A 19,185-nucleotide genomic window follows, 5' to 3' on the forward strand; every position below is an offset into this window, starting at 1 on the left:
TAGAGCTGCTGACATCACTACTTGCAGCCCTTGGTGGCATTTGCAGCTCTACAGGGGAAGCGTTGCTGTTCAGAGCTGCTTTTTCACTGGCTTTTTATGGGGCCTTGAGGATAGGGGAACTGGTGGCGCGCAATAAGCAGGACATACAAGGAGGGCTGCAGTTGGAGCATGCAAGGGTACAGGGCGACACCTTACTAATATCCATTAGAAAATAAAAAACAGACCAAGAAGCCCGTGGCGAAGGGATAGTACTTCACCGCGCACAGGATAATCCTTGCTGCTCCATGACTCAGCTAGAAGCGTTCATACGACAGAGGAATGGTGCACTGGGGCGAGCACTATTGATACATGCAGACGGTCCCCCACTCACCAGATTCCAATTTAAACGGGTATTGGACATGGCAAAAGACAGGCCAGGTTTGGATCCAAAGTGCTTTGGAACACATTCATTTAGAATAGGGGCTGCCACAGAAGCAAATGCCAGAGGTTTGCACAGCAACAGTGTGAAGAAAATTGGGAGGTGGTCCTCAAATTGTTATAAGCGCTATGTGCGGCTACACATGTTGGGAGTGTGGCATTTCTGTCTTGTACGGATGCCTGTCCCATCTTCTGCTTACATTTCAGTTTCTCAAACCTGTCATGCAGGGGGGAAACTGGCGTCGGCGCACCAGCAACAAGATACATCACAGCGACGGGCACATCCACAAGACGCAGGAGCACATGTGGTTTGAGTCATTGGTCATTCCTTTGTAAAACGTGTGAGTTCAGTTTTTCTTTCAGGAAATTACAGGCACAGAGCTGAGGAGGACGGTTTTAGGGCATCTTTCCATGGAAAAGGGAGACTCTGCCTTAGTCAGTTCAGGGGTTTCGTTACAGATCTGTTCGGTTGACACGCCGCTTCACCCAGGATGGTTATCGTACATTTGGGTGGGAATGACCGGGTGAATCTGGGTAGGAGAGGCTTGATGGAGGATATAATCTCGGAAGTGGGTTGGTTAGCTAAGACATGCCAGGGCTGCACCATAGTCTGGTCTCAGATGGTACCCAGATTTATATGGCGGGGGAAAATCTGTAAAAGCATTGAATCACTCAGTACGGAGGATCAACAACAAAATAGGGAAATTGTTCAGGTCTCCTCAACTACAAATGATCGCACATGGGTGTATCACAGGGGAACCGTGCTTCTTAAAAGATGGGGTCCACCTGACTAAGATGGGTAATGAAATCCTGTTGGAGATGGCTTGGCTAGTGGGTTTTAAGGGCAAGGCATGACCTTTCAGTGTAGGAGGGTAGGGGGGGCCAGATAGTCAGGCAACTACGCTGGCCTCTGGTGGTAAGGTCATGATTGGTGAGCAGTAAATTTAAGGTACTTAGAGGGCGGCGCCACTCTTGAATCGGGTCGTCCAAGGGGAGGCACAAGTGGTCTCTCCTAGAACTCCAGGGGCAGTACAGCCGGTTGGCTGGATGGGTGTGAGGGAGGGGGGAGTCACGCTCTCTTTAGGCTGGTTGGCCTCCCCGCACGTGCACAATGACGTCAGTCAACGGCACAGAGTTGCAAGGGCCCCCTTTAATGGAGTTAGCAGAGCATATGGGGGTAACCGGGGGGGAAGTACTCTCACAGTAAATGGGCCCTCTGCGCATGCGCACTCCGACTGGAGGGCGTGGTTAATTCATAAGGATCTGACACCAGTTAGTGACCTTGACGTAGGCCCAAATAGGATACGCAGAAAAGTAATTACTGTACGATTATGGTTCATATGTTAGATTCGGAGAGGAAATGCCTTGTACTAGAGTGATGTGAAGGTTAGCCATCTGATATCTGTATATATCAATTGTAATCAAATGTTATGAAACGTTTTCTGTGTAATTTTTTTAATATTGTTTATTTCAATTTGATTTGATTTTATGTTTTAATAAATACGGCCGGGGGTTGTACGACCCCCGCCTCCAAAGAAATCCCTCTCATGTCAAATTAATAATGTTGGTTACACAAGGGGGGGTTTCTGGTAGTCCCTGGCCATAGAGAAAAGCGGGGCCGTCATCGGCCATGCTGCAAGTTTGGCAGACGCACCGACCCCCCCACCTGCATTCTGTGGTAGGGCAGGCCCGTTGCATCACAGTGAAGCAGTGGGCACGCCTTTTCACAGATTGGACCCCGGGTTCCTCAGTGACCTGGAAGTGATGGAATCACTTCTGGGTCACGGGGGAGCTAAGGCCAGGCCGGAAAGAACCGGCCTGGCCAGCGAGGGGTTAAAAGGCTGGGGAGCGCGGGAGTCTGCGGCCTGCCCCCCAGCCTCCAGGAGGCTGTAATTCTTTTTCCCCACCCATCATCCCCTAAAGCAGATGATTGGTATTGTGTTTATGAAGGTTGTTCACATGTTTGTTCCAAATGTATATGGATGACAAGTGTATTGTACTAATATGTTTTATTCTTTAGAACTTTATCCCGTTTACAAGTCATCAATCGTCATATTTATTGCTATTCCATGGTAAGGCAGTAAGGTCATGATTGGTGAGCAGTAAATTTAAGGTCCTTAGAGGGCAGCACCATTCTTGTATGGGGTCGCCCAAGGGGAGGGACAAGTGGTCTCTCCTTGAACTCCAGGGGCAGTACAGCCAGTTGGCTAGATGGGTGGTATATATCAATTGTAATCAAATGTTATTAAACGTTTTCTGCGTAATTTTGTAAATATTGTTTATTTCAATTTTGTTTGATTTTATGTTTTAATAAATACGGCCGGGGGTTGTACGACCCCGCCTAAAAAGAAATCCCTTTCCTGTCAATTAAAAAATGTTGGTTAACACAATGTCCCTGGCCATATGGTAAGGATGCCCCCCTGGCGGCAGCACAGTGGTAACAGGCCACAAGCTGCAAGGCCTTGTCAGAGAGAATGCAGGAGGGGCAGAGCGACGACACACCTAGGTCTGTGCACGCAGATAGCCATCAGGCTGTAGCAGGAGGACGGATGGTCGATGCATCGTCACGGGAGTCACTTCTACAAAGCCGGCAGCACAACACAGCAAAACCAGAGAGGCTGACACCACTGGACGAGGGAATGCATTCAACATCCAGGAATCTCAAGGTGAGACGGCGGGTTTAGACTGCCTGGTCGCCAGTTGTTGTGCGCTCACATTTGACAATGCTGCCCCCGTGTAAGAAAGCAGGTCATGTAGATCATTCTTTCAATGATCACAGGAGATCATGCCTATACCCCAAGGCTATTTATTTACCTTTGTCCAATGTCACGGTCTCAACTTTTCCGACCAGACGGGAAGGGACCAATCCAAAAACACCCCTCTACTGATTAACAGGGTGAGTGAACCCACCAACACAATTAACATAAAAAAGACAGCACAAATGTTAGACAATATGGAAAACAGAGTATAGCACAGCCCCCTCTTTCAAAAGTACAATGCAAACAAAAGGAAACATTTAGAACTTAGACAACGCTAATGAAGCGAAAAGTGCATCCTGCATCACTGAAGAAATCTTTTGCGCTCAACACTTGTGTTATCATTGAAGACAAAGCATGACAATAGCTGAGAAGACTAGGGTACAATGACCCTAACAGCTAAAGAATAACAGAAATAACGAATCACTCAAAAATCGTTATTAAATAACAATACAAAATGTGTTTTTTTAACATTACAAAGTTGATATGTACTTCAAACATAAAAAATGAAAATGTAATATTCTGGGATAAAATAATTTTCGTTGCTAAAAAGTCGGAATATGGGGGCAATATTGTGTGGCGGGATTTAACGATCTATATTTATAGTTTCTTCTACATTATCACTACCTCAGGACATTGACACTGGACACTATTCTTATACAGCATTTTTCCGACCGTGTCTCATGTACATGAGTTGTAATGGGTGAAGGTATATAGATTGAGGTTTAAAATTATGTCACAGAATTTCCTTCAATGCACACACGATGCTGCTTTTATGTAACAGCTGTGGAACGCGTTTTTTCAGTGAAGAGGGACACGGACGAGGAAACAACTGCACATCTGGAACAAAAGGGGAAGAACTAATGGAACAGCTGCTGCTGACGGAACCAACACTTCTCTCTGGATAATGGCCAACACATGATATTTGTATGTCAACTGCAAAAAGTAATTGTGTTAGTTTCAAAAACGTATTAAGCATTTAAATTGTCACTAAAACTTTTGCAGTCGATGGCAGAGTGACAGGAATGCTGCCATCACATAGTACTAAAAAACAAACAGCATTGTCATGCAGAGAACACATGTAGAACACAAGGCATTTCATTTTCATAGCCTGAAATGTATTTTCACCAAAATTACATTGTTTGACACCCTCACTCTTACAATGCATACATTATAGAACATTCAAATAATTAGAAATGGAAATAGTTTGCAAATTGCAGTACGTTCATCATACATCCTTCTAAAAATGTAATTTATTGTACTGTTGAGGGATACCTACTGCCTTTCAAATAACAGATCACCGAAATGCGGGGTTGTGCAAAGGTCCTAGCAGTGAAGTAACGAAACTTGAGGGGACCCCTGCAAAGTACAAGGAGGGGGTCTCCCTCCCCTGGACCCAGTCAGGAGCTCTCAGGCCAGTGGCCCACCGCTGGGTAGGCTGGGCTGTTGGAGCCCTCTGAAGCTTGCCACCCCATGGTGCATCGGCTAATGTTACTCCACTGGTGTTGCATGTGTGTTAATAAGTTCGTGCGCATCTATGTTTCTGTTGGCCACCTGCTTCTATGGTAATACATGTGCATTCATGTCAAATTGTGTGTCTGTCTGTGTGTGGACATATTCCTTTTTGCATGAATGCTGTCATGAGTCCCTGTCTAATAATTGCTTCCGTGTGGTTATATATTATTATGTAGGCTTTAGCAATCATGTTCCTTGCTGTTAATAAAACTGCTGAGTGCTGAAAAGATAAAAACTGTTTTTAAGTTTGACCTGCACAGCACTAGTTCTGTAATATTTTGCACTATGGGGCATATTTACAAGCTACTATCGCTAGCACAGCGTCACTTTTCAAGGCGGTGCTAAGCTACGTAATGTGGCTTAACGCTGCCTTGTGAATAAGGCACCCTTTCACGCTAGAATTAGCGTGAAAGGAGCAGGCAATGGGTGTTGTGGTGGGATTTCCACTGCAACATCCATTGATTTTGATGCTGTCCCATATTCACAAGGGAGGCATACTTATGGTGCAGTGCAAAATTAAGGCCAGGGGAAACCTGGTCTTATCCTGGCGCAACGAGGAGAACAGATTTTTCTCTCCTAGTATTTGCTGTTTCCATGTGTGCGGCATTGTGCTGCATTGTGTAGCACAACAGATGCCATTGACTGTTTATTTGCGGGAAGGTCTCCCTTCCTGCACATAAACAATCATTAAATTTTTCTTTACATTTTTCAGGAAGTTTCAAAACGCTATTTCAGATTGTTTATGTACAGAAATGGACACCTTCCTGCACATAAACAATCATTCCCCTCAAAGCAGGCTCTCTTACATTATGGTGCAGGGGTGCCTGCGTTGGCGCTGCGGAGTTAAATTAGCGCCAGCGCAGGGGGAAACTCAAGGCTGCTTCATATTCTTATAAATGCGGTGCAGGTCTGCATTGCAGAAGTAGGGAAGTCTGGCGTTAAGCCAAGGAGGCTAACACCCCGCTCCACCACTTCCTTGTAAATATACCCCACTGTGCTTTTTACCAAAGCAACATCCTAAAATATGTTTTTCATAAAATTTAATTTCTCTTCGTGTTTAATCACAAGTCTTCCTTCTCCCCAGTGGGCAGGTCTATCTTTTACCTTTATTTCAACTTTCTTTCACAGGAATGCGTTAGCTTAAAACGGCATTTATGCATCGACATTCCTTGTGGCGGTTTGGAGATTTGTTTAGATAGCACGAGTTCCACCAAGGTATTTATTTAACTTGCACCGAATGTATATTTTCAGCAACCCATGGAGTAATTTGCCACGTCTAGAATGACCAATATTGTTGCTTTTGTTACAGTTGCTGCTTTCGTTTGTCATGGCTCATTAATTTATTTCATCATCGATATTAGCGGCAACCTGCGTGATGTTGTACTAAGAAGCTGATCGTTTGAGGTAACAAACCTGCCACATGAGTACACGGTTTAATTTGCAGTCGTAGCCCTTTAATTACTTTCAGTAACTTATCTTCTTTTCATGTTTCATTGTAGAGCACCTGCCTAATGAGGCACAGCTGTGTTGTTCACTTTGAATATTGTGGGTAGCAACAAGTGCATCAACACAAGAGTTCTTTGATATTTGTTTGGAACTGCTGCCGTGATGCAGAGACATTGCTTCCTTAACAAACACACATAGATCATGTTTTGAGAAGCTGTGGTCTTTTCTAAACATGCTTTTATTCTCACTTAACATTGCATTTGATGCATGTTAACAAAGGCTCACCAACCTAATTAAAAATAAATATTATTAATCACATAGGTGAAACCTAATGCATTTAACAATGCTTGTTTTAAAGGAGGGTCAGTTTATTATTGTATTATCGATGGTCAGCGGTTATTTGAAATTATATTCCTCATGTGATCTGTGCTGTTTGGTGCTTCCCTCTACATTGTAATTGCGCATCGAGCACTGTTTTGTCAGAGCATAGCACACAGCTCCATGATTCTCTACAACCGACAGCCCACTGTAGATTCTGCTGTGAAATACACAATGAGCAATTCATCTAACTATGAATAACTGTTGTATGTCATGTCAGCATGTCAAGCGTATCAAAGTAAATTAACTGGTCCCAGAGTCAGACCCAGTTAGTCTATTCAGCTGATGGGTCTCCCTGGAGCTCTGGACCCCCATGCACCACGTGGCTGCGGGGGCTAATGTTACGCCAGAAGGTCCTAGCAGATAACTGTGTGTAATGTTGTGGGATATGATGAGCACTAAGACCGGCCCAGCCCATTTGATGTGGGAAGGGCACCGGAAGGGGGAGGAGGAGGAGTTAGAGAAGTTAGTTGGAAGCAAGGAAAGTAAGGAGGCAGAAGGTCATCTATTTTAATGTTGCAAGATACACGTCTCTCTTATTTGTTGGGACCAATGTACTATTAAGCTCCTCGCTGCTGCTTCTACACAGTTCTAATAACATTTCCATTATAAACCTCACCTCATCCGCATCGAGTAAAAAGGTGGCCAGACAGTTCTTTCCGCACCAGGTACATATCTGCGCACTGCCCATCCATATACCATATCTGGATCTCCATCGTCGAGACAACATCATGCCTCTGCTGGCGCCAGCACCAGTCCGGAGTCTTCTACGTCAACAATCCAGACAGGAGGTCACAGACTCGCCATGATGGGAGTCCTATTTCCGTGCCCGCCAGAACCCCTAGATTCGATCACTGGTGGTGGCATGGGCCTACGCTGGCAAGAATGGCTTGAAGATTTTGAGGACTTCATGAAAGGCTCACATGTGACAGATGAGAGTCAACCGCTCATTGCCCTACGCAATTTAATTGGGAAAGAGGTTGGTCAGATTATAAAGGAACTTCCAACTGAGAGTGAGTTGTCTTATGCAAATGGGCGTGATGCTCTAAATAGGGAATTTCTTCACAAGAAGAACATCGATTATGAAAGGTACGCATTCAATCTGACATCTCAAGAAAAGGATGAGCCCATGAGTACATTCATCATGCGTCTCCGACGTTTGCCTCGCTACTGTGAGTTTGATTCTTTCCCAACAAAAGACGCTCTTCGTCTACAAATCATGGAAGGATGCTAGTCTGAGTCATGAGTCATCACGAAGACGCCTATTAAAGAAAAGTTACTCTCTTGACGAGATTGAAGAAATGACGCGAGTTCACGATCAGGCGGAAGAACATGCAAAGCGAATGGAAGATGGAAGAGGCACAAAACGAGAACAGGCCTTCCGACTCCAATCTCAAACCACAGACAGGTACACCCCTGCAAAACAATGATCCTCAAGATCCAAAAGTCATTCTCACAGTATAAAGCATTGTTGCATATACAGTCGGACTCACAAACGATGGGAGCGCTAATTTAAATGCTATCACTGTGGATATGACTTCCCTCACACGGATACTTGCCCTGCGCTAGGCCAAAGATGTAGGAAGTGTGGCAGGGACAATCATTTTGAGAATGTCTGCAAAGCACCTCACACAGACACTCACAGAGATAAGTACAGACAATCCAGACAATCCAACACTCACCATCCTGTGAAGGTGGTGTGGGACCGCAGAGATTTTTCAAGACAGTGATGAATATGTATGCATGGTCGCAGATCCTGATAGGCTGAAGAAATATCTGTGACTTCATCTACAAATGGATACACACATGGCTAAATTTGTACTAGACAGTGGGGTGTCCCTCAAATATATCTCAATTGCAGAATACAATAAAATGGATTCACAACCGCACTTGCACAAAGCTGCAGTGTGAGTATACATATGGATGTCAAAAGAACCTTTACCGTGCCTAGGACAATTCCAGACTAACCTTACATACAAGGATAGCACCCAATACAGCCATCGAAAGAGAGAGACACCCAGGAACTCATATCAGTGACTTGATTGCGTCTCTCAATGGGGCGAAAATATTCTCAAAATTAGACCTCAACAAAGGTTATCATCAGCTTGAACTTCACGAAAAATCGACATATATCACCACATTCTCGACTCACCAAGGACCGTTCAGATACAAAAGGCTCTGCTTCGGGGTCTCAGTCTGCTGCTAAGATCTTTCAAGAGGCAATCAGAAGGGTAATTCATCATATTTCCAAAACCCTCAATAACAGTGATGACCTTTTCGTGTATGGAGCAACGATACAAGACCATGACAAAGCGCTGGACTGGGTGTATCACGCTCTTTTGGACACCAAACTCACATTAAATAAAGAAAAATGTGAATTCCACAAGTCCACATTGAAATTCTTTGGACACATTTTCTCAGGTGTAGGCATGAGACCTAATCCAGAAAAGGTTGCAGCATTGAATGATCCTCCCAGACCTCGAGATGCTGGTGACGTGCGCTCGTGTCTAGGCATGGCAAGCTGCTGTGCACGTTATTTCAAGGACTAGGCCACTATCAGTTACCCTCTAAGAAAGCTGACCAAACAAGGTCACCCATTCTAGTGGACCACGAGATGTGATCAAGCCTTCCACTCGATTAAAGCTTCTGTTGAATCTGCCAATAACCTTACCTACTTCAACCCGATGCGAAAAACAGAAATCACAGTGGATGCAAGTCCTGTAGGACTTGGAGCGATACCAGCTCAAAATGATAGAGAGGCTGATCAATGTTACATCATAGCATATTCTAGCCGGAGCATGACTGATACAGAGAGAGCATACTCTCAACCCGAGAAGGAAAGCTTGGCGGCAGTCTGTGCCTGTGAACATTTTCACATTTTCATCTACGGCAAGCACTTTATGCTAATCACGGATCATCAAGCCTTGTTAACTATCTTTGGAAAATCCAAGAGCTAAATTGCCACCCAGGATAGAATGTTGGGGCATCCGTCTTCAAGAGTATACTTATACCATTGTCCTTAAACCTGTAAAAGCTGCAAATGCTGTGGACTACATGTCCAGACATCCTAAGTCAACGTCCAAATCAAATCCGTCAGTAGCGGAGGAACACATTCACTTTGTAGTGGTTCAAGCCAAACCACCTTCAGTCCCTCTAGAAGCCTCACTTGAAGCCACCAACGAGGATACCACCTTACAAAATGTCAAGCATTGCATTCAGACAAATAGCTGGAGACATCTGGAAGAGCCTGGACAAAGCAAACAAATTGACAGTCAGGAACTGTCTTCTTTCAGACATGTGAAGGATGAACTGTCCATCACCTCAGATGGTCTGTTACTACGAGACAAGCAAATCATCATTCCAAAACAGCTGCGTCAAGGAGTTATTAACGTGGCACATGAAGGGCACAGACGGATCGTAGCTATGAAGAGAGCACTGCGTGAGCGGGTCTGGTTTCCTACGCTTGATCAAAGGGTTGAACTCACACTAAAAGATTGCCCGCAGTGTCAGCAAGTAAGTCGAGAGGAACCACCTGCACCCTTACAAATGTCAGAACTGCCGGACGGCGTATGGAAACATGTTGCAGTAGACCTCTTTGGTTCAATGCAATCTGGCAAATACATCTTAGTCATAATGGATGAGTACTCATGGTTCCCAATTGCACACCTCATTTTGTCAACCAAAGCTGCCATCACCATACCTGTGTTGGATGAAGTCTTCGCAGCATGGGGCATACCAAACGTGGTGAAAACCTATAATGGCCCACTATTCAATGGACAACACTTTGCTGCATTTTCCAGTCATTTAAATTTCAGGCACCAGAAGATCACTCCCCTGTGGCTGCAGGCAAATGGGATGGTAGAAAGATTTATGTCAACTCTAACAAAATCCAGCCAGCAAGCAGAACTTTCAAAGTGTGATGTTCAAGTGGCCTTAAATGAAGTGTTACGAGCATATCGGACCACACCACATACTACCACAGACCAATGTCCAGGAACCTTAATGTTATTTCGCACAGTGCGCACAAAAAAACCAGCCTGGGAGACATAGCTAGTGGTACTCATCGAGATTCTGATCACGAAGGATTAGTGGCAAGAGACCAACTGAAAAAGGAGAAGATGAAAGAATGTGCGCGGCAATCGGAGGAAAGCTGCACAACCATTCATTCAGGAAGGATATTGGGTGCTGGTACAGCAAGAACAATCAAGAAAAGCTGACTATCGATAATATGCGTGCCCACTGTTGGTGACCAAACAAAAAGGAACTATGGTTACAGCTGAATCAGAGGATAAAAGGATCACAAGGAATGTGTTGCATTTTCAGAAATGCACGCCCACTGTTAGAGAACAGCTTTTCATGCCTGATAGTGCCTTGAAAGAGACTGCACCGGAGATAGGAAGTGAGCATCGACCCTCAACGTTTTCTGGTGAAGGGGAGATGGCGACGCAAGAGGTGGCTCCCAGACCCCAACAAATTCATCGAAGTCCTGTTCGTCTCATTGAAGAACTGTAACTATGATCTTTTCTTTTTCTGTTGTTTAGCTTGATATTGACAGGCATGTCATGAATGTTTTCAAATTGTGTAAGAATGGGGAGATGTAATGTTGTGGGATATGACAAGCACTAGGACTGGCCCAGCCCATGTGATGTGGGAAGGGCGTGGTGAGGATGAGGAGGAGGAGTCAGGGAAGTTAGTTGGAAGCAGGGAAAGTAAGGAGGCAGAAGTTGATAAAAATAATGCTCCCACCGAATTACCTGTCTGGGGTAACAACGCTATACTCTGTCCAGCATTGGTTGCCGCCCCACTGCATGTTGGAAACAGGGACTGCAGGCCCTGCAGCCAACCCCTGAAATGCACAGACGAATGTCGCACACAGCAGGTGTTGGCTGCCACTCATTATGTTAGTCATAGAGCTTGGTCACAGGCAGGAAATATGAGTACATAGGTGGTTTAACCCTTACACTACTTTGCCTTTTGTCCTATTGCAAAACCTTTCTTTTCCAGTGACGGTTTTTGCCTTAGGGCGTAGGGGCATTGTACCGTTCATATTTTGGCCAGACTCCATATTAAATGTGAATATACAAATAAACTTATGAAGAAAACCCTTCCAAAGGTATGTTGTGCACACAGTGTGGAGAAGTGTGGCTCAATGGTTAGAGCGGCAGACTCTGATGCAGAAGTCTGGCCCGGGACCAGGGTTCAATTCCCCGCCTCGGTGGGTCTTGGGCTCAAAAATTCCACGGACCTGATAATTCTCGTCTTGGTGCCTATTCCAATCATGGAGTCCCACTCTGCAACTCTGGGCAATAGCTTGCTTAATCTCCACAACGGCCCCCACAACACTAAGGATGCCTGGCCTCCACCTTGGAGGTGCCCAGGAGTGGACACCTCACAGGGAAAGCCAGGATGGGTTCCACAGCGGTATTCGTACAAACGCCTTGAGACGCTTGCGGGTGAGTAGTGCGCTATACAAGTATCAATTTACATTTACATTTACAGTCGCAACAGTCAGCTTTAAGCCGAAGGTGGTTTCAGTTGGTGGCTATGAGGGATGGGGCTTCAATTATTGATTAACAGTAGTATACTGATGGTAGCGAGCGCACTGCACCTAGGCCCGCAAATTGCGCCTGTTAGGTTGGATGGCTAGTTTTCTTTGGCCAGCTTGACATACGCACTAGAGGACTGTCTCCAACTGCACATTAGTGAGCGGCTTTAGATCAAATCCAAAACCCCTTGTCTCCTAAGGAGCAGTGAATTTGCCTGCTCAAGCCATTCCTGGTACTGCTCTCATGCTGTGTAACACCATCTGGATTGGTTGAGAGATGCTAGGCCTCTGAGGCTGTGTGGGGGTCTGCCAAGGTTGAGGTGAGTAATATCCAATCTATTTGATTTTTATGGTATTTTTTGTATTCTTTTTTGGACTTGGAAGGTGATGGCTGCAGTCCTTTTGGAACTGCAAATTGGTTGTACCTACCTAGGTGTGCTTCTCTCGGTTCTATCATTGATGGGTGCAGAGTCCATGTTTAATAGCACAAGCCAGCAATAAGTCTCTTCATCAGATACCGCTTTCATAGGTTCTCATTCTAAGTTGTGCAGGGTGGGAATTCCACCTGTTTTTGTGACATTACCTCCACCTCAATTACAAGTTTAACCAGATGCATAATAACACCAGTAAAAACAGTTGCTTCCTAGATCACATTTGGCACCTTCTGATAGCAGGTGAAAGTTGCAAGCAGAAAGGTTCCAGAGTCATAGAATCACATGCAGTAATTTGCTCAGTAATTCTGGGACCCACATGGTATTCTTCATTCTGGGTCAAAAACATGTAACTGGGAACTGGGATGGTGGCCAGAATCAGTAACTGGAAGTCTGGAAAGCCGCATCAGCCTTGACAAGAATAAACTTGCAACCTGGCGACACTGAATGTTTCAGCAATGAACGATCAACTCAGTGAGCCATGCTCTTAGTTAACTTAATGCTACAAAGATAGTCGAGGTGGTTAATGCACTTACTGTAGAGATTTCTGTAAAATCTCCGACCACTGGTTGGCTTAAATCATAAAATAGTTCAATGGGTTAATGTGCCAGTTACAGATTAATGCTTTTAAAGGGTAAGTTAATATTTGTATTTTATGTAAGGTAGTTCAGTGGATTCATATAGTTGCAAATATCTTTATTGTTCTTATACTTGTTGTTCACTGCATAAGTAAGTTGTGGCTCACAAATTACAATCCTGGCACAGTACGTCAGTGAGTTGTGTATCTGCTGTACACAACTGCATTTAACCTGCAAGGCATATTGGTCTTTCTTTACCCTAGGACTGGTAGGCCTGGATTCTGAAAGGTGTCACAGAACGCAGCGCAGCTGCCAAAACTGCTGTGCTGCGTGACAGGCAGAGAGCAGAGAGCAGGAGAGCACCATATTCGCAAAGATATGGCTCTCTCCTCCCCTCTTCATAGTGCCGGCTCACACCTTAGTGCCATATGTTAGGGTGCGTGCCTGAATCTACCATAGGTTGTGTACAAGGAGGTTACTCTTCCTGTACAAAATACTATAGCTAGACACACCTTAAAGCTTTTCCTCCTTGTATGTGTGCTGCACAATGCAATGAAAACATTTCTCCTTTTAACACCTGCTTTCCTGAGGCATTAATTTTTGGTGCTAAACCCTGTCTACTCCTGTTAGTAGATAGGGTTAGCATCAAAAAGCATGGGCGGTTGCATGGGAATGCCCATATCCCACCAATGTAAAGCCCCTTTGACTCAAAGTAATTCAAAGTAGCATTTCGCATTGCTTTGCGTGACTTTCCCCAAACAAACCAAGGCTAATAACAAACAGTGTTTATTTGTTAATCTAACAAAAAGTTTAGCTTCGGATTAGGGTTCAAAAAGTAATGCTAACCTGACGCTAAACTTTTGTGAATTGGCGCCATAAATGGTAACTTGTTGGTTATCCTAAAACTTTTTACTTCCAGAGATTTAATGGATACATATAAATGTGTATTTGCTAGCAGAAACAGGCTATTTGTTTAATTCTAGAATGGAAGAACTGTACGCAAATCATAGACGTAGGACTACAATTGTGGGATCCTAGCTATGCACTAAACAGAGAGATGCAGATGTGGTATATTTGGTAAATATTTACTATTGAGGTCTTGTATACAGTGGTAAGCTGTTTTCTGATCATCCTTATCACTACGGCCAGTTAACCCAGTTAAGTTAACCGGAAGCAGTCTAGGCTGCTTACTTCAGGCTGCTTGTTTCTCAAGGACCCGCTGTTTACACTCTGGATGGTCTGCAGTGCTTGGAGCCTGCCTGGCAGAGCTTATATCTGGCAGTCAAAAGTGTATAATTTTAGAGGACTCTTTCACTTAGCGGCCTGCAGGCAGAAAAGCAAACTCTTGCCTCTCTCATTTTGTAGGTAACAAGAGTACATTTTATCTCTGTTTCTGTTAGTTTTTCCATCCCATTGTCAGTTTGAGCTTGCCTCATTGGACATGGGTGGCTGTATGCAAGGCTGGAGCTGACTGGGATACAGCTTCATTAAGCAATGGCAGCTATTCATGAATCGGACCCAGAATCCCCGCAGGACCCAGCAATTATTCAAATCTGTTCAGTAGCGGTCGGCAGTAGGAGTTACTGCAGGGCGGTGACGTGGGCAGGGGGAGGGGCAGGGTGGGCGGTAGTAATGTATGGATTACGGAGTTTTACAGGTAAGTAAACATTTAAATAAATAAAACGAATTTCGGTGCGCGCACTGCATCACAACAAACTTCTGTCCAAAAACCCTACCCTAAAAGAAGCTATTAGTATACCACAATCTATAGAGCACACTGATAAGTGCATTCTGGAAATGAATCCACCCAAAGAACTAGTCGGTAGTGTTCTCAACACCAAAAGTGCACATGACAGCAATGACAGTGAGATTCCTAAGAACAGACCCAGAGAAGTTAAGGCTGATAAACCAGTGGGCGTAACTGAAGGTTTAACATTTTTCAGGTGCGGCAGCAGCAACTACCTTGCGAACAAGGTTCATTGCACTGCCCGCAATGTAACATGTATAAAGTGCAATAGGAAGGGACATTTTGCTGGAGTGTGAAGGGGAGAGCACTCAGGTGAAAGTATTTTTCAGTGGAGGGGAACACTCTCCTAAGTATATGTTTCAAGTGAGAAATGTTGATAGTGATACTTCTACGATTTCTCCCAGACAACATAAGTATCCCAAATGTACCATTCTCTTGAATAAAAAAACCCCAGTTGTTTATGCTGATTCATGTTCCCAATTTACCTTGAATAATCTAGAGGATATAAATGACTTGTTTGGTATTACTAGTCTCAATGTTAAGAGGCTGACATATCACCTATAGGTTATGCTAGAGAATCATTTCCTCTTGTGGGGATGGTGGGGATCTGTATAGATTTAATGGGAAGATCCATATGTGGAAAAGTGTATATTGTAAAGGAACGTTCTAATCTATTAGGTTGGCATCATCAAAGGGAGTTGGCGATCATGCTTGATCCTAATAATAAAGACCACATATGCCTGGGGATGAGCATTTAAAAAAAAACAGAAATTCACTGAAAAAACATAGGTTTCAGGGGCGTTATAGTTAGTTGGACATTTCACTCATACAAACCATAGACATTCTCCCTTTATAGTTAGTTCAGCGAACTATAACTTGCGCCCCCACAATGCACTGCTGATGACGTCACATATTACATCACTCATGACATGGTCAGTGACATCACTCATGACATCACTGATGACATCTCAAATGACATAACTGATGACATCACTGATGACATCATCCTTGTGATAGAGTGGCAGACCTCCTCTCACCCTAATATAACCTTTGATACACACTCTCTAAAATACAAAATCTCTACAACCCAGCTTCCTGGAGTATACTGGAGGTACCTGGTAGCCTAGTTGGTCCCAGGGACCCTTAGTATTCAAGGGGAATTAATTCCCCAACTTACAGCGCATTTGCTGAGTGCTGCAGGGAGGGGCGGGACCTAGCTGAGATACGACTTAAAAAAATAAATCATTTTTAGAAGTGGGTTCTGTGGTCCCCCTCCTCTTTTCTTTTTTTAAGCCCTGGGGACCCCATCCCCCAGGGCCTTGACCCTTTTTAAAAAATGAAAGAATTAAATGGGAAGGGGGCTGCGTGGCCCCCCTCCCAAGGCCAATTTGGGGCCCTGGGACTTTATCCCCGGGCCATGGCCATAATTTTTTAATTTGTTTTAATCTAGGAGGGGGGATGCCTGGCCCTCCTCCTGAGGCCTCTATTATGAACCCTGGGGCCACCCTCCCCCGGGGCCGGCCCTCTCCTTTGGGGACCATGGGGGGAGCCCCAATGCCCCCACAGTCCCTGCCAGCTCCCCGCGTCCTGCGAGAACCGGCATTGCTTTTCCACATGGGGAGCTGCTGGCATGCAGCACCCCAAGTGGAAAAGCAATCTGCTTTGGATTTTGAAATCGAGAGCAGGTTTCCTGCTCTTGCTTTCAAAACCTAAACCAGAGATTGCTATGACAGGGCAGGAGCCCCATGGCTCCCGCCCTGTCATAGCAAACAGCAGTGTTCCTGGGGTGGGCACCCGGGGACACTGCAGGAGCCGGCCCTGAGGGTTGGCGGTCCCCAGGACCATCACAGGCTCCAGGAGGGGGGCCGTGCGGCCCCCCTCCCATCACATGCACAGCCCTGGGGAGGTGGTGGTCCCTGGGGCTCGGGGGTCCGTCAAATTTGCATATTAGTGCCCTGGGGCGGTGGTGGTCCCCGAGGCATTTGGGGGGCTCAAGACCCTCATACAGGTGTTTTTTTTTAAAGAAGCCCCAGGGGTGGCGGTCCCTGGGCAGCGGGGGGCCATGTGCCCCGCAAATTAAACAATAAAAGCCCCGGGGGTGGCAGTCCCCAGGGCTTGGAATAGAAGCCCTGGGAGGTGGTAGTCCCCTGGGCTAGGGGGTCCATCACGGACCCCCAAATTTGAATATAAGTGCCGGCCCTGAGGGGTGGCAGTCCCCAGGACCATCACAGGCCGTAGGAGGGGCACCACACAGCCCCCCCTCCCATCACATGCACAGCCCTGGGGAGGTGGTGGTCCCCGGGGCTCGGGGGATCCGTCAAATTTGAATATTAGTGCCACTGGGAGGTGGTGGTCCTTGGGGCATTTGGGATGGCTCAAGCCCCCCATACAAGTGTTGTTTTTTTTTAAAAAAGCCCCGGGGTGGTGATGGTGCAGAAGGGGGCCATTTGACCCCGCAAATTAAACAATAAAAGCCCCGGGTAGAAGTCGCCACGGCTTGGGGGGCCTTGGAGACACCCTCCCATTCAAATAGAAGCCCCAGGGGTGGCAGTCCCTGGGGCTATGGGGGGCTGCATGCCTCCCTGCCACTAATTAATCAAGCCTTGGGGAGGTGACGGTCCCCGGGGCAGTGTGGGGGGATTGCCCCCCCCACTTTCTTTTATATGCCCTAGGACCTGGCCCACGTGGGGACTAAATAATAATGATTCAAAAGGTGGGGGTGTTGATGGACAGAGCATCTGAATTAAACAGAACACTCGTACCCAGTCAAAAGATCAGGGCGTGATCCATCACCGTTTTTTAGCTCACTGCACCATCCCAGCTCAGAACCTGGCTACATGCAAATTAGTCTGACCCTGGCCCAGTGCATCATGGGAACAGGGCAGACCAAACTACCAAGCCAATTCTTTACTGGAAAGGAAACAAGCTTCCGGGGACCGGTTTCTGGCATTGCAGCCGTCTTCGGCCCGGCTTGCTTGAATCCTGATGGTGCAGTGAGCAAGGGACTCACATCTGAGTATACCCTGCCACACTTGTGGTGGCTAAAACGATTCAAAAGGTGGGGGTGGTGATGGACAGAGCATCTGAATTAAACAGAACACTCGTACCCAGTCAAAAGATCAGGGCTTGATCCATCACCGTTTTTTAGCTCACTGCACCATCCCAGCTCAGAACCTGGCTACATGCAAATTAGTCTGACCCTGGCCCAGTGCATCATGGGAACAGGGCAGACCAAACTACCAAGCCAATTCTTTACTGGAAAGGAAACAAGCTTCCGGGGACCGGTTTCTGGCATTGCAGCCGTCTTCGGCCCAGCTTGCTTGAATCCTGATTGTGCAGTGAGCAAGGGACTCACATCTGAGTATACCCTGCCACACTTGTGGTGGCTAAAACGATTCAAAAGGTGGGGATGGTGATGGACAGAGCATCTGAATTAAACAGAACACTCGTACCCAGTCAAAAGATCAGGGCTTGATCCATCACCGTTTTTTAGCTCACTGCACCATCCCAGCTCAGAACCTGGCTACATGCAAATTAGTCTGACCCTGGCCCAGTGCATCATGGGAACAGGGCAGACCAAACTACCAAGCCAATTCTTTACTGGAAAGGAAACAAGCTTCCGGGGACCGGTTTCTGGCATTGCAGCCGTCTTCGGCCCGGCTTGCTTGAATCCTGATGGTGCAGTGAGCAAGGGACTCACATCTGAGTATACCCTGCCACACTTGTGGTGGCTAAAACTATTCAAAAGGTGGGGGTGGTGATGGACAGAGCATCTGAATTAAACAGAACACTCGTACCCAGTCAAAAGATCAGGGCTTGATCCATCACCGTTTTTTAGCTCACTGCACCATCCCAGCTCAGAACCTGGCTACATGCAAATTAGTTTGACCCTGGCCCAGTGCATCATGGGAACAGGGCAGACCAAACTACCAAGCCAATTCTTTACTGGAAAGGAAACAAGCTTCCGGGGACCGGTTTCTGGCATTGCAGCCGTCTTCGGCCCGGCTTGCTTGAATCCTGATGGTGCAGTGAGCAAGGGACTCACATCTGAGTATACCCTGCCACACTTGTGGTGCCTAAAACGATTCAAAAGGTAGGGGTGGTGATGGACAGAGCATCTGAATTAAACAGAACACTCGTACCCAGTCAAAAGATCAGGGCTTGATCCATCCCTGTTTTTTAGCTCACTGCACCATCCCAGCTCAGAACCTGGCTACATGCAAATTAGTCTGACCCTGGCCCAGTGCATCATGGGAACAGGGCAGACCAAACTACCAAGCCAATTCTTTACTGGAAAGGAAACAAGCTTCCGGAGACCGGTTTCTGGCTGTAAAATAACAATTCAAAGCTGTAATATTGTGCCTGGAGTGAT

This window comes from Lissotriton helveticus, chromosome 7 (assembly GCF_964261635.1).
Source record: "Lissotriton helveticus chromosome 7, aLisHel1.1, whole genome shotgun sequence".
NCBI classification, from domain to species: Eukaryota; Metazoa; Chordata; class Amphibia; order Caudata; family Salamandridae; genus Lissotriton; species Lissotriton helveticus.